Source organism: Engystomops pustulosus, chromosome 3, assembly GCF_040894005.1.
Source record: "Engystomops pustulosus chromosome 3, aEngPut4.maternal, whole genome shotgun sequence".
Taxonomy (NCBI): Eukaryota; Metazoa; Chordata; class Amphibia; order Anura; family Leptodactylidae; genus Engystomops; species Engystomops pustulosus.
The window spans coordinates 106300889-106309497 of record NC_092413.1 but is presented as its reverse complement, the minus strand read 5'-3'; positions in this window follow the sequence as shown (position 1 = coordinate 106309497).

Sequence of the window (8609 nt, the reverse complement as noted above, 5' to 3'; positions counted from 1 at the left end):
GACACGAGGCTACATGGCTTCTGGAGATTCATTACAATGAGCCAGTGGCTCATTGTAATGAATGACCTGCAAAAATGCCATATATTGCGCTACAGAAGTATTGCAGTATATGGTAGGAACGATCTGACTATCTAGGGTTAATGTGAAAAATAGTGGACAAAAAAAAGAAAGAAAAAAGTTTAAAATAAAAAAATTTTATAAAATATTAAAAATTCAAATCACCCCCCTTTCCCTAGAACTGATATAAAACATAATAAACAGTAAAAATCACAAACATATTAGGTATCGCCGCGTCCCTAAATGCCCGATCTATCAAAATATAAAAACTGTTACGGCCGGCGGTGACCTCCGAAGCGGGAAATGGCGCCCAAATGTCCGAAATGCGACTTTTACACCTTTTTACATCACATAAAAAATTAAATAAAAAATGATCAAAATGTCGTGCAGACCTCAAAATGGTAGCAATGAAAACGTTGCCTCATTTCGCAAAAAATGACACCTCACACATCTCTGTGCACCAAAGTATGAAAAAGTTATTAGCGTCAGAAAATGGCAAAAAAAAATTTTTCTTTTATGTACACATTCATTTAATTTTTGAAAATGTATTAAAACACAATAAAACCTATATAAATTTGGTATCACCACGATCGCACCGAACCAAAGAATAAAGCTGAGGTTTTATTTTCAGTGCACAATCAAATTCGAAAAAACTGAGCCCACAAGAACGTGACACAGTTTTTTTTCAATTTTTCCACATTTGGAATTTTTTTTCAGCTTCGCAGTACACAGCATATTAAAATAAATAACATTACGGGAAATTAAAATTTGTTACGCACAAAATAAGCCCTCACACAGGTCTGTACACATAAAAATGAAAAAGTTATGGATTTTTGAATTTGGAGAGCGAGAGAAAAACCCTGCGTCCTTAAGGGGTTAAAGATACACATATTGCTCATAGCTTCTGGGGGCCAGACGGCATCCTAGGGTGGAAGGCGAGATTGCCCCAGGGTGGAGAGGTGTCCTATGCACTGGCCCTGGCCTGGATGTACTTTCAAGTTTCAGGTTTGTAAAAGGATTTTAAAATGTTGTAATTAACAATGTGATCTTTTGTCCATCTAAAGAGATCATAATATTCAGTGGATACAAATGATAACCCTTTCAACAACACCTTTTTTTCAATGTCTGTATAGGTGCATTTAGACAGATTAATGATTTGCATCTCGTCTTCAGTGATCACTTCTTGCAATTTCTTAGTTGATATTGATATAGAGGTGGGTTCAGTGATTTAAAAAGTCTCACTTCTATGACCGATGATGAGATATCGGGTTCTACCTCTTTAGGGTGTGCTTTGGGTAGGAATGAGTAAGCCCTGTTCTCAGGGCAGGATTAAGGTTATACCGCTCCCCAGCAATCACTGTAATGAGCCCCAAGTAATCACTATATACAGCTCCCCCAGCAAACACTGTATACAACTCCCCCAGTAATCACTATATACGGATCACCCAGCAACCACTGTATACATCTCCCCCATCAAACACTGTATACTGCTCCCCCAGCAATAAATATATATAGCCCCCTATAATAACTATATACACACCCCCTATAACAACTATATACTGTCCCCCTATAAGTATATACACACCCCCTATTATAACTGTATAGATACTCCTAATATAACTATATACAGTCCCCCTAGAATAACTATATACAGTCCCCCTAGAATAACTATATACAGCCTCCCTATAATAACTACATACAGTCCCCCTATAACTACATACAGCCCCCTATAACTATATACAGTCCCCCTAAAATAACTATATACTGTCCCCCTATAACTATTTACAGCCCCCTATAATAACTACAGTATATACTGTCCCCCTATAACTATATACACCCCCTATAACTACATATAGCCCCCTATAACTATATACAGTCCCCCTAAAATAACTATATACATATACATCCCCCTATAATAACTCTATATAGTCCCCCTGTAATAGCTATATACTGTCCCCCTAGAATATCTATATACACACCCCCTATTATAACTGTATAGATACTCCTAATATAACTATATACAGTCCCCCTATAACTATAAACAGTCCCCCAAGAATAACTATATACAGTCCCCCCTATTCTCAAAGTTCAGATCACTTTATACTTGAAAATAAGCTCCCTCAGGTCACTTAGTCTTTTCACATTACTGTCCCATGAGGATTTCTCTTCCTCTAAAAGTATCTGCATAAATCTCAATGAGCTCGCTGTGGCCTCTTTCTCTCATCTGCTCATGAGATTTACATTCCTAACTCTGCAGGTGTAATAGTAATCCTCAATCCTTGCAGGAGAATATTGTTTTTGATATAGTTTTCAAGGAACTGGATTTCTTACCATGCAGTGATAGTCTTTATAGACCGCTCTGTTAACTCTATATAGGGTGATTTTAGACTATTTTTAAAAAAAAATATTTTATTGAAAATAATTCTCACAACACATACATGAAATAATAGTAAATCATACAAGTCGTGCAAGAAATACTTTGTTTTACAAAAAATCTAAACACTTCAGAGTTCCCCTCCTATTTTTTTTTGCCTCTTTCTATTTCACCTCCCTTTCCTCTTTCCTTTCCTTCTATTGTACTTCCTACTTCCGTCATCTCTTTCCTCTAGATTTACATCTCACGGGCTTCGAGTCCAAAGATCCCAGCCCGAGCTTGACAATTTTTTTTCACTTATTACCCTCCCATCCCGCATATGTAATTCCCAATATCTTGGCTTGTTCATCCCCTGAATTACATTCTCTATCTGGGGTATGGATTCGCTTTTCCATTTCTAAAAAAGATACCTTTATGAATCCCGGATAATAAGATGTTTTTTCCAAAAATATTCAAAAGAAGTAACTCTGGGGAGGCTGGTAATTTTTTCTTACACAATCCTTCAAACAGGCTTAACACTTATGCACAGAAATCAATGATAAGTGGGCATTTCCACCATAAGTGAAGGAGATTAGCCTGTTCGCCACACCCTCTCCAGCAGACATTAGATAAATTATTGTATATGTTTGCTAATCTGGTTGGGATTAAATGCCATTTTAAGGTAACTTTTAGGAGGCATTCCCTATGATTTAAACTGTTTTGTGCATCATTTATAGAAGAATGCCAGGCCTTTAATGAAAAAGTTCCGCTTCCCATTTTGACATATATGTTAATTTTTTATTTGAGACACTAGGAATGATCATATCTCTATAAGCATTTGAAATTCCACCTTTAAACTTACTTTTTGCCGAAAATGTTGGCAGATTTGCATTACTAATAGATATTTTCCCCAAAACCTTTTCAGATTTTGGGAACTTTTCTATTTTCTTATAGTTGAAAAATTTGCCGCTGGGGATATTATATGTATTACAGATAGCCTCAAATGATATTAATGTTTCCTCTCTATAGATATCACTTAGAGAAAGGATATGTACCTTTTGCCATTTTACCAGAGACAAGTCTGTAATACACAGACTTAATAATTCCAACCCAACCTCTTGCCGCCCCAGGTGCCACCTGATCCTGCCCGAGTGATAAAGATGCCAAGCATGCTTTGGTAGTGTTGAGCATAGATATGTTAGTAGAGCTTCCTAACCAGTTCCCTATAATTAAATTTTTCAGGGAAGACTTTCTTATTACCCCTTCGTCTCTGGTGATCCACTTTTCGCATTCTGGGTTTTGCCAAAAACTTTTTAATGGTTCTAATAGAAAAGCTTCTTGGTATTTTATAATATTTGGGTGGCCGGCCCCTCCTAAAAATTTTGGGGCATGTAACCGTTTCTTTAGGTAGGCGTGGGGGTTTACCCGTCCAAATATATCTATCAATGTACTTTTGGATCCTTTGAATTTCTTCCTAAAGGGGATACATCTCATATAATCAAATATTATTGATAAAATAATTCTCTTAACTGCTGTGATTTTATTTAGCCAAATTAAGGGACAACTTGTCAAATATCTTATTATATTAAATATTTTACCGTTCAATTCTGTTAAATTGTTACCCTTGATTGCTTCCAGGGTGCCAGCCAATTGTATACCAAGGTAACGAAATCCTTCTGGGGAGCATGAATATGTAAATTTCTCCCTGATATCCTGCTCTATCATCAGTGTCCTATTTATTAAAAACAATTTACTCTTGCTTTCGTTAATTTTTAATATGAAACAAGGGAGTACATATTTACAACCTTTTTAAAAGTAACCAGTGAAGCAACGGGATCTTCGCACGAAATGATTATGTCATCAGCATATAGTCTGACTGTAAATTCAGAACCCTTAATATTCAGCCCCTTTATGTCTTTATTTGTTCTAATAGCTTGTGCAAAGGGTTCTGTATAGATGTTAAATAACATAGGGGAAAGTGGGCACCCGTGACGGACGCCATTGGCGATCATATATTTCTCAGAGCAAAACCCCAGGCCACTTATGAAAGCCGACGGTCGACGATATAAATGCATTATCATTTTAACCCCTTAACGCTCTGCGCCGTAGCTCTACGGCGCAGAGGTATAAGGGATGTATGAAGAGGGCTCACGGGCTGAGTCCTCTTCATACAGAGGTGGGGGTTTTTGCATATTTGCAAGCACCGACCGCGGCTATTAACCCCTTCAATGCCGCCGGCAAAGTCGCCGGCGGTGTTTAAAAGACGGCGGCGCGCGGGCGCCGCCATCTTTTTTCCGATCGCCACGCCCCCGAACGTCATCGGGGGGCGGCGATCGGTTGCCATGGTAGCCTCGTGTCTTCTTTTGACACGAGGCTATCTGGCAGCTGCAGATTCGTTACAATGAGCCAGTGGCTCATTGTAATGAATGTGCTGCAAAAATGCCATATATTGCAATACAGAAGTATTGCAGTATATGGTAGGAGCGATCTGACTATCTAGGGTTAATGTACCCTAGATGGTCTAAAAGATAGTGAAAAAAAAATAAAAAAAATTAATAAAATATTAAAAGTTCAAATCACCCCCCTTTCCCTAGAACGGATATAAAACATAATAAACAGTAAAAATCACAAACATATTAGGTATCACCGCGTCCCAAAATGCCCGATCTATCAAAATATAAAAACGGTTACAGGCGGCGGTGACCTCCGAGGCGGGAAATGGCGCCCAAATGTCCGAAATGCGACTTTTACACCTTTTTACATAACATAAAAAATGAAATAAAAAATGATCAAAATGTCGCACAGACCTCAAAATGGTAGCAATGAAAACGTTGCCTCATTTCGCAAAAAATGACCCCTCCCCCAGCTCCGTGCGCCAAAGTATGAAAAAGTTATTAGCGTCAGAAGATGGCAAAAAATTTTGTTTCTTTTTTGTACACATTCGTTTAATTTTTGAAAATGTATTAAAACACAATAAAACCTATATAAATTTGGTATCACCACGATCGCACCGAACCAAAGAATAAAGTAGGCGTATTATTTGGAGCGAAGAGTGAAAGTCGTAAAACTGAGCCCACAAGAACGTGACAATTTTTCCACATTTGGAATTTTTTTTCAGCTTTGCAGTACACGGCATGTTAAAATAAATAACATTACGGGAAAGTAAAATTTGTTACGCACAAAATAAGCCCTCACACAGGTCTGTACACGGAAAAATGAAAAAGTTATGGATTTTTGAAGTTGGAGAGCGAGAAATGAGCCGGAAAACCCTCCGTCCTTAAGGGGTTAATGAAGCCAGGAGGAAATCCAAATTTCTCCATTGCCCTTTCTAGGAAGTCCCAGTGCACCCTGTCAAATGCCTTCTCAGCATCAATCGACAGGAGTGCACACGGGACTCCCTCCCCCCAGACCCGGCAACTTGGATCAAGTCAATCACTCTGCGGGTGGTGTCTCTGGTTTGACTCCGTGGCATAAAGCACACTTGATCCTTTGAGATTATAGTTGAAATAATTTAGGCTAGTCTTGCAGATAGAATTGCAGAATATATTTTAATGTCACTATTGAGAAGCGAAATTGGTCTTTAGTTCTGTACCCTTGTGACATCTTTCCCTACTTTTGGAATGTATATGATCTTAGCTCAGTGATGGGCAACCTTTTGACCTTGGCGTGTCAAAATTCGCCAAAAAACCGAGCATAACTTTGGTGGTGTGTCACCTTGATAAAAAAAAACATAATTTTGTGATATTTATAGTTTAAATAACAAATATGTATAATTATTTAACTTCTAGGGTACTTTAACCCTAGGTTGTCTAAGTGATCCTACCATGTACCAGTATGGCAGTATATGGGGATTTTCCACATCATCTATTTATTACAATGTGCAAATCGCACATTGTAATAGATTGGTTACAATCAGACACGTGTGAAAAGCTTAGTAACCTGCAAACTTTGTCATGACAGTTCACAGGTTATAGCTGTAACGATGTCTTGTATGTATGATGAGAGTGGTTGTCCTCCCTCATCCCTGCTGTGGAGATGGTCAGAGTAGAGGTGACCTATCACAACAACTCCCCCCAGCACAACTATCAGGAGCTGCAGAGGAGTTTCTGGAGTTGATGGTCGGGTCACCTCTCCTGGTGCTGAGCCCCGGGATGATACCTGTGCTGACTGGAGACACAAAGCACAGCTCACACAGGGGGGAGGGGCCGGCCCAGTGGAGGAGGAGGAAGTGCTGTGAGCTCAGTGCATGGCAATCTCTCAGCCTCCCGGCTACTTCACCTGGCCTTGTAGGAGCCGAGGATGAAACTTAACTCTCCGGCAGCCGCGTGTCACTGAAAATGGCTGGGTGTGTCAGCACTGACACGCGTGTCATAGGTTAGCCATCACTGTCTTAGCTATTAGCATTTCTTCTGAAATGTAATTTTTTTGTTTAATTTCATTAAACATGCTAACTAGATATTGGGCCAATATATTAACAAACTGGATGTAATATTCATTTGTTTACCCGTCGGGGCCTGGTGCTTTCCCTTTCTTTAGCTTATTTATTATAGTCATAGCCACATTTACCCACAAGTAAAATCAGCTTCCAATACTTTGACATGTTCTAGCCCTAGTCTTGGTAAGACTAATGAATCTAGAAAGTTATTTATCAGATGAAAGTAAGGTTTGGCCGCCTCTCCTTGCTCTTCTAGATTATATAATCCAGAGTAGAAAGTACGGAAAATGGCTATAATTTTTTGTGGATCAAAAATAATCATTCCAGTTGAATCAATATTTTTTTCTATTTTATTAGTTGTAATTCCTTTTTTACGCTTATTCGATAGTAATTTAGCTCTGTTACTATTAAGTTCAAATTTGTTATATTCTTGTCTCCGTAGTGACTCCCTTTATTCCCTCAGGGACAAGACCTGTATTTTTTTCCGTAGGTTGTTAATTATTTCCCAGATTATAGGCTATTTGTTACGAGTTGTAATGTCAGTTCTTTTTCTCAGAACACCTCCTACTACACTACACCATTGAGCTAAGTCATAGCTGCTAAAGTTTAAATCTTATGTAAAGTCATGAATCTGGTGTTACCTCCAGATTGGTAAATCTGCTCATTATAAACTTATCATGGAGAAGCTAGGGCAGTAATGGCGAACCTTTTGGAGACAGAGTGCCCAATCTACAGCCAAAACCCACTTATATGTCGGAAAGTGCCAACATGACAATTTAAGCAGTAACCTATTTATCCCTGCTGTATCACAGGTTTTAATCGTATTGGCGTCCTGAGTTCACCAATACAATAGAAAGATGATGGAGAAATTTGGATTGTAGCTTCCCTCCAGGGTCCCCTGAAGAGGAACAATCAGGGGACCCAGAGCAGGAGCTCCAATGACAACCCATCTCTATCCACACCTTCTCGCTCCTCCTGTAGCCAAGGAGGTGTTGCTTTTAAAATGGCGCTGAGCATGGTGCGTCCTGGGCTGTATTGGATCACAGGAGAAAGCCTTAAATCCTAGCTGGCAAACTCTGTGTTGGGGTGAAGGCCTGGGTGCCCACAGAAAGGGCTCTGAGTGCCACCTCTGGCACCCGTGCCATAGGTTCGCCACCACTGAGCTAGGGTATCTGATTTTTACTGCATGATTATAAATTAACTTTTATTCAGGTTAAAAAATATTAAACATACAAAAAATAATAGAGGTACACTTTGGATGGCTGGTGACACCTCAAAATCATGAAGATAAAAACACAGTAGTTTTTGTTGTACAGGGCCTGTATTTATAGGGACATTGATGTCAATAGTATGGTAGTGATGGATTATTACATTTACTTCCTCCACAGTTAACTGGATTTGAGCCTTGCTGAGCAATTTCCAAATTCTATGTTCTAAACTATTTGCTTCAGTGGTCTGCATCTACACCGCTACTCTCTTCGTTCGATGAATTATATTATTGAGTTCTCAAACAAACCACCTCCCACCTTCAACATTCCCTACCAACTAACCCTCAAATATTCTCACTTCTCTTTCTCTATATAAAACAAGCCTGCCTCCTATGCATTTTAAAAAGGATAGAATTCCTTAGCTCATTAGGCAGCATTTGGGCATAGTGTTGGGTAGCATTTAGTTAGCAGTGGCATCAGTCGCGCCAGATGAGAAGCTATTTAAAGAGCTAATCCAGCCCTATCTGGGACCAAGCCTTCCATCCAGCCGATAACA